Genomic DNA, 7,789 nt, shown 5'->3' with positions numbered 1-7,789 from the left:
AACAAGTACCAAATCCCAAACTCATTTGGATGAACCAAATATTGTCAAATTGAATCAACAAAGGAATTATAAAATGGATTGACCGAACAGAATTAGGCAAGAACACATATGAACCGAACATAAAAGGAATTGAAAACAAATACAGAACATAGGTGCTGGAAAATGGAATAGCCGAACCAAAACAAATCAAAAACACAAGGCAACATGAACAATTGAAAAAGAAGAAAGGAAGGAGAAGAGAATGCTCATGAAGATGGAAGAATGGTTGGATGATCACGCCACTAGAAGTATGGATGCTCCTAGATGAGTGTGCAAACCGCCACTTGAGGAAACCATGGTCCTTCAAGATAAGACTAGAGTAGAAGCTCAAAAGCTCTCCAAATGCTCACTCCAATTTTGAGTATAGTTTCTTTAGATGAATTCAAATCTGAATTTTACAAGGAAGGCACCTCTATTTATAGCCTAAGGTGCTGAAAATGAAAGCTAAAACAATTCAAAATTCCCTCCCAAATCAATCTAGAACCGGCGCTAATTTGCAAAGCAAGGAAGGTGTGATCCTTTCCTTCACTTTGGCACCCCCTATTCTACTCCTACACCTATCTACTAATACACCCCCCTAAAGCTCCTCACTAAAACCTAAAAGATGCTATAACAAAAGAGGTTTCTAAAGTTTCCCTCTAAGCACCTTCAACTAAAGAAACTACAAAAAGAGAAAATAAATGTCCTCTAGCTCCCAAAGCTTTGAACATGCTTCTTGTAATCCTTTGAGGTGGACTTTGACCTCCATGGGCGTCCTCCATTTGTGCCTCCACCTCTTCTTGAGCTTGATGAGTGGCCTCCATGTTTCTTGAGCTTGATCTCCATCAGGTTTCCTCCAGTGTCCCTTGAGTCCCCACAAACGGGTACCCCGGGTTTCACCCGGCATACCAAGACGTGGGAGTCGTGAGTTTTATGGAAAACATTGAAGTTGTAATGCGCAGGGTCCCCCCTGTGGGCCTCCACGTCTTCAACGGAGTTTAGAGTGGAGCATTCGTCGAGGAGATCGTCGGGGGCCCAGTCATACTCATCTTTGTAGTAAGACCTAGGGAGCGGAGGAGGCGCGCTGGTCTTAGTTTTCGCCATGGATGCAAGAGCTGAAGAGCAAAAGAGAAAAAGAAAGGGTTCAGAGAAAAAGGGTTTGGAGGAGAAAAGGGGAAAAAAAAATGGAGGAATCCTAGGTGAACCCTACCCACACGAGAGAAAGGAGGAACGAGAGGAACGAAGAAGCGCAAGAACGACATCCAAAAAATGCAGTAACATAAACAGTCCCAGGCAGTTCATGCAGTAAAGGGAATCATCAAGGAGAGAAAAAACCGTACCTTTGGGGATCGAAGGATGTGGAGAGCGGAAGCACGAAAGAGCAAGGGTCGCGGGAGAAGAAATTCGAAGAAGATGAACAGTGAGGAAAGGAAGAGGAAGTGGATGTAACAGTGGTTTCAAGCGCGGGGTTTGAGTAACTTAAACGTTACACCCGCAACTCAAGGGGCGTTAATTGGGGACCGTTTGATTGCGCCGCGTGTCAAGGGATTAGGCGCTCAAGAGGAGCGTAAGAGACTCTTAGGTATGACCGCGTGATGAACCACGTGGCACGCGACTAAGCGTAGCCCAAAAAGTGTTGTTTTCCCATTTCAGAGGATGTCCAATCAGCCATTAAGATCACCCCAGGGGTTCAGAGAATGTCACGTCAATGTTTTCGGGGTGGCCACGTCAGAAAGAATGACACATCAGCGGGTGCCACGCAGATGGTGTGGGCGAGGCCTTAGTCTTTTCGCTGAAGACAAGTCATCAGCTTAAGACTGGGGGGCTTGTGTACCGTCCCATACCCGGGCGTTGACGAAGTTGATAAGTGTCTAATTTCAGTAATATTTCATATTAAAATATAGGCACTTATGAGGATTTATTGCTAATTTACATATAAAATAATCCCTAATTTATGAATTTATACCTTTTTACATTTTTTATGATCTTTATTTGAATAAGAGTATTTTATTCTCAAATTTGGTGTTAATTGCAGATTTCTAAGGAAGATTGGAGATTTGGATTAAAGATGAATGATTTGAGCTAAAAAGATAAAGATAGAAGGTCCCAGAATGGAAAAAGATGCAAAGAAAGATTGGGCCTTTTTTATGTTTTATCATTTAGCCCATTAGAGCGACATAGGAAACAACCTAACCCTAGAAAACTAGGATAAATAGAGGGCTAGAGGCTCAACCTTAGTGTGCCAGATTGAGAGGAAAACACCATAGAGTGAATTGTAACCCAATTGGGAGAATGGAAGGTGATAGAAGTATGCGTGGCTAATTCTACCCTTTGGGATTGGGAGTAATCTGTTCAAACTCTTATGTATTGAGGTGATATTTTATATATTAATATTCAGTTCTTGATTGATTATTGGTATTGTTGTTTTACTTTTAATTCTCCGTGACAAATTGAGAATCTTAAATCTGACCGAGAGGTATTTTTAGGGTTTGGACCTAAACAACAATACTTAACATATTTGAGTGCTAGGAATAGACTTGAAATGTTAATTGCTATTAAACGTCTGAGCTTCGTTCTAAGTTGTTCTTATAAGTATGCGAGGGATTGATAGTTAGGGAACATTCTTAAGGATTTTATATGCGAGGAATCGATATAAATGATTTTTATACGGGCATCAATTTCAATTAAAGAACTTAATATTAACATGCTAATCAAAATACATGAGAGTGAGAGAGATGAAACTTAATCCCAATTTTTCCAATTGAAGCAACTAATTCTTTGTTTGTTTTCTTATTAATCAGTGCCAACATAATCACTTCAAACTCTTTTTTATTGTTCTGTTGTTATATTTAGCGAATATTTTACTCGATAATTCACTGTTCTTTGTGGGATCGATATCCGTCCTTATGGACAATTATTACTTCTGACAAACGCGGTGCACTTGCCGTAAAAAGTCATCAAGTTTTTGGCGCCGTTGCCGGGGACAGGTTTTGATTTGTTGAGTATAATTTCCTAAATATTGTGAATATTTTAATTGTTTTGATTTGTTTTTATTTTTTTTATTTTTTTTTACAGATTCTTTTTTTATTTTATTTGATTTTATTTTAGTTTGCTGATTTGCTGTTATTATTTTAATTCTTATTTTGATTTTAGTTATTTCTATTTATTTTCAGATTTAGTTTGATTTTTGTTTTGATTTTATTTTATTTTAGTTCTTTTTAGGTTTAGTTACGTAGTTTTATTTAGGTTTAGGTAGTTTTTATTTATTTGTTTTAATTATTTATCTATTACTAGTTTTAGCTTGTATTTTTACGTTAGTTTACGTAGTATCTTTAAAATAAGTTAGTTGTTTACGTTTTGTTTTATCTGTTTTATTCTATTTTGTTTTTATTTCTAGTATTTATTTTATTCTGTTTTTATTTCTTGATTTTAGTTATTTCTCGTTTTCATTGTTTTCTTTTATTCTGTTTTAGTTTTTATTTTATTTATATATTTTTATTTTTATTTTTGTTATATTTTTTATTTTTATTTTTTTTCTGAATATCTTTGTTTTATTTTCTTAGTGTCATTTTAGTGTTTTGTTTTTGTTTTATTTTATCTTTAAGTTTTAATTTGTAGTTTATTGATTTTATTTTAGTTAGCTATTTAAATTCTTGTTTATTTTTGAATTTTTGAATAAAAAAAATTAAATAATAATATAAAATATAAAATTGGGGTTACTACTTGTGATTTTTTCCTTCTAACCCTTGCATTAGTTGTTTTTATATGATATTGAGAGGTCAAATTCCAGAAGACCACTTGCTATTTGAAGCAGAAATTGAGAAGGTGGCCAGAAAAAATCGAAAATCAAAGACAAAAGAGAATCAAGAAGATAATAGAGAGTATTCTTCAACATCTTCTTCTTTTTCCATTGATATTTTTCAGGAGAATAACAACATGGCGGGGGAGGAAACACCACCTCCTAGGAGAACTCTTGGAGATTACGCCATACATCAAGGGCCTAGACACTTTTCTAGCATTGCAGTGCCTGCAACTAACAGGGCCTTGGAGATGAAGCCTGCATTCCTTACCCTCATTAGTACCAATCAATTCACGGCGATGGATCATGAGGATCCTCATACACACTTGGCTACTTTTTATGAATTGGTGGGAACTATGGGTTTCCAATCAGGTGATCTTGAGAGTATATACATGCGTTTATTTCCTTTTTCTTTGGCAGGGAAAGCAAAGGAGTGGCTTATATCTCATCCTAATCAGAGTTTAACCAAATGGAAGGATGTGGAGGAAATTTTTTTGCAAAGATTCTTCCCAATCTCTCGCTACATCAATGCTAAGTCTGAAATATCTATGTTCAGACAAGGGGTAGAAGAGTCTTTCTGTGAGGCATGGGAGAGATTCAAGAGGATGCTGAGAAAATGCCCAAACCATGGGTTTGAAGATATTGCTCAACTGAGCATATTTATTAATGGTCTCAGATCAAATACAAAGATGCTCCTAGATGCCGCGGCTGGTGGCACAATGATGGCTGTTGATGCAGATCAAGCAACGAGGATTATAGAAGCTTTGGCCACAACTGACTATCAAGCTCAACATGATAGACAAAATCATCAAAAAAGAGGAGTATTGGAGTTAAACACTGCAGATGCATTGCTAGCTCAAAACAAAATTCTGACACAGCAACTTGAGCAACTGACCGCACATATGACCCAATTACCCCAAAAGTTGCATGTTGTTCAATCACTCCAAAGTCAGAATGTACCTCTCAGGTGTGATTTTTGTGGAGGTGATCATCCTAATGGTCACTGTTCTTATCAGAACAACGCATCCGAAGTTGAGGTGAATTATATGGGCAATCAAGGAAGGCAAGGCGGTTTTTCTAACAATTATCCTCAAGGTTGGAAAAATAATCAAAATCAGAATTTTGGATGGAAGCAAGACTATAATTCATCCAACAAGCAAGGGCCTTTCCAACAGCAGCATCAATCGAATTCTCCATCTATTCCTGACAGGATGAATAAAGTGGAAGATGTTTTGTCAAAGATTGTGAGTACACAGGAAAATAGTATGGCTACGATTAGGAGCATGGAAACTCAGATAGGACAGCTAGCTAAACAAATGTCACAACTCACACAAACTGTAGAAGGGAAAATTGGCCAATTCTCAGCTAACACTACCACCAACCCCAAGGAGCAGTGCAATAACATCACTACTGAAGGTGATGAGAAAACTAGAGAAGAAAATGGTGAGATGGTGAAGGTTGAAAAAGAAAAGGAAAAAAATAAGGAAGAGGGAGAAAATTGTGAAATTGTAGAAATCGCAAAAGAAATATCCCAGAGGAACATAAAAAAAGAAAAGGAAGGATTATTTTCTGACAATTTGCTTCCAAAAAATTATTTTGCAGGATGGCCAGAGAAAAAGACATATTTTGATGAAGTTAGAAGGAAGATATGTTGTTTTAAAAATAAATATGGAGAGAAGGAAGCAGGGAGCAGTTTCTCAAAAACTTTGTCAAAGAAATTCAGGGATCCAGGGAGTTTTACTATTTCTGTGTCAATTGGTAATTTATTTGTCTATAATGCTTTATTGGACTTAGGGTCAAGTGTAAATTTGATGCCATTATCCATGTTAAGACAGATAGGTAACTTGGAGGTTAAACCCACCAAGATGCAGTTACAATTGCCTGACAGAACAGTGAAGTATCCCTATGGTGTGGTTGAAGATATCCTTATGCAAATAGACAAATTCATATTTCCGGTGGATTTTGTTATCCTGGACATGAAAGAAGATGAGGATGTCCCTTTGATTCTCGGCAGACCTTTAATGAAAACTGCTAAAGTCATAGTTGATGTTGACAAGGGAGAAATTCTTGTAAGGTCTCATGATGAAGAGGTAAAATTTAATCTTTTTAATGATGTAACCAAGTGTACTGCAGATGAGACTGGGAAACAAGAGGAAATTCCAAGAAATAGTGAAAAGATGAAGAGTTCAAAGTCAAAGGAGAAAGTTATACGTCATGAAAAGTTAGAGGCAAAAGGAGACAATCAAGGAAAGCTAGTGGAAGGAGAGGAGTATCGTCCAGGACAACCTATCATGCTCAACGTAGGTAGGGGTAGAGGAAGGAAGAAAACAAGAAAATTATGGGTCATCAAGGAATTGAAGAAAGACGGAAAAATTGAAGTTGAAGAGCCATATTTAAGACGGATAAAAGTGATAACAAAAGCACGGGTGGAACAAGATAAATATCCTCCTTGAAATAAACAGGCGTCAAGCTAGATGACGTTAAATGAGCGCTTACTGGGAGGCAACTCAGTCCACATTTTAGTTTTATGTTGTTACATTTGTTTATTTTATTTTTCAAAAAAATAAAAAAAAATAATAAAAAAAATCTTGTATGCCTCCTAATCATTTTGCAGGTTATGTATTTTGACCTGAGGACAGGTTCTATTAGTCAAGGGGGCAGATCCAGCAAATGAAGCAAGACTATAGATAAAATTTTTAACAAAAAGCTGGATGACTTCTTAAGAAGAGAGGATTGAGCAAAAATATGGTTCTATCTCTCTAATTCTCTTTTCTTTTCAATTATTTAAATTTTATTTTCTGTTTAGTTTTTATTTATTTTATTTTATTTTTTGGTTATTTTGTTTTTTTTATTTGTTTATTTTTTTAGTTTGTTTTAATTGCTTATTTTGTGTTTTGAATAAATTTGTTGTTTTTGTTAGTTTGTTAGTTTTAGGTTTTGAATTATCGTTCTTGAATAAATTTTCAGTTTTAATTTGTTTGCTTTCTAGTTTATTTTTCTCAAATAAAAAAGAACTAGAATATTAATTTTGAATTGTGGAAAAAAGAATTTGTGTTTAGATATTAAACAGTGAGATGAATTAGACACAGGTTAGAAAAGAAAATATGATTGAATCCCTATTCAAATGTAGTTAAAATTATGATACATGAAAATTTAACAGGATGATTGATTAGGACAAATAATGACAAGACAAAAAGGAATGAGACCATTTAAACCAAGTGAGTGTGTGAACCTTAAACAGTTTTGAGAGTTTTACTGATGAATTGACAGTTGTGGTTGCTTGATTTTTATTTTTGTTGCATCATAAAAGATCATGAAGATGATTGAGGCATTTGTTTGTGTTAATTAGGAGCCAGGGCCAAAAAGCCAACCTTTATATTAGAATTCCAATTTTTTTATATCCCCTTTGGGCTAAGAAATTTTTTGTTAATATTGCACCTTAACCTTTATTGATATAATTTTCTACCCTTTAGCATGTCTAAGGAAGGAGAACATAGATGCAATACATATAGAAAAGGGAATGGTTGGTTCTGATTTTGAAAGTTCAAAAAGTTGAAAATAGGAAGAATCTTTTCCTATTATTGAAAAAATAAAACAGAAACAGAAGAAGCAAAAGAAATAAAAAAAAAGAAAGATAGAAAATAATTTCATGAAAATCATGAAAAGAAAGAAAATGAGGAAAAAGGTGACATCGAAAAAAAGTGGTAATTAGATAACATATATGTTCTCTATAATTGAATTGTAGGTATGTTCTTCTTCTTTAAGATGTGCATTTTGTTATCTAAGAAAAACCAATATTTTTTGGAAGCCCAGCCTCATTACAACCCTGTAAAAGACCTCAAGATTCATGTTTCTAATATGTTTGTGATTTGAAGATGAAATGAAAAGCAACTGTGATTTGTTATGATTCAGTGAAAATAGAGAGAAACACTTACCCGTGAGCATATGAGAAGATATTCCTTGATGAATTTT

At 35.1% G+C, this 7,789-nt stretch overlaps 1 pseudogene; it reads right to left on the bottom strand.

Annotated features, from left to right (window-relative positions):
- Window positions 1–4,345: 4,345 nt before the first annotated feature.
- On the bottom strand, window positions 4,346–4,451 carry LOC137816792 (small nucleolar RNA R71; annotated as a pseudogene).
- Window positions 4,452–7,789: the final 3,338 nt, after the last annotated feature.

The sequence above is a fragment of the Phaseolus vulgaris genome, chromosome 5 (genome assembly GCF_051622355.1).
Source record: "Phaseolus vulgaris cultivar YP4 chromosome 5, ASM5162235v1, whole genome shotgun sequence".
Classification (NCBI taxonomy): domain Eukaryota; kingdom Viridiplantae; phylum Streptophyta; class Magnoliopsida; order Fabales; family Fabaceae; genus Phaseolus; species Phaseolus vulgaris.
Note: the sequence above shows the minus strand (reverse complement) of the source record. Positions and strands in the feature narration are given on the sequence as shown.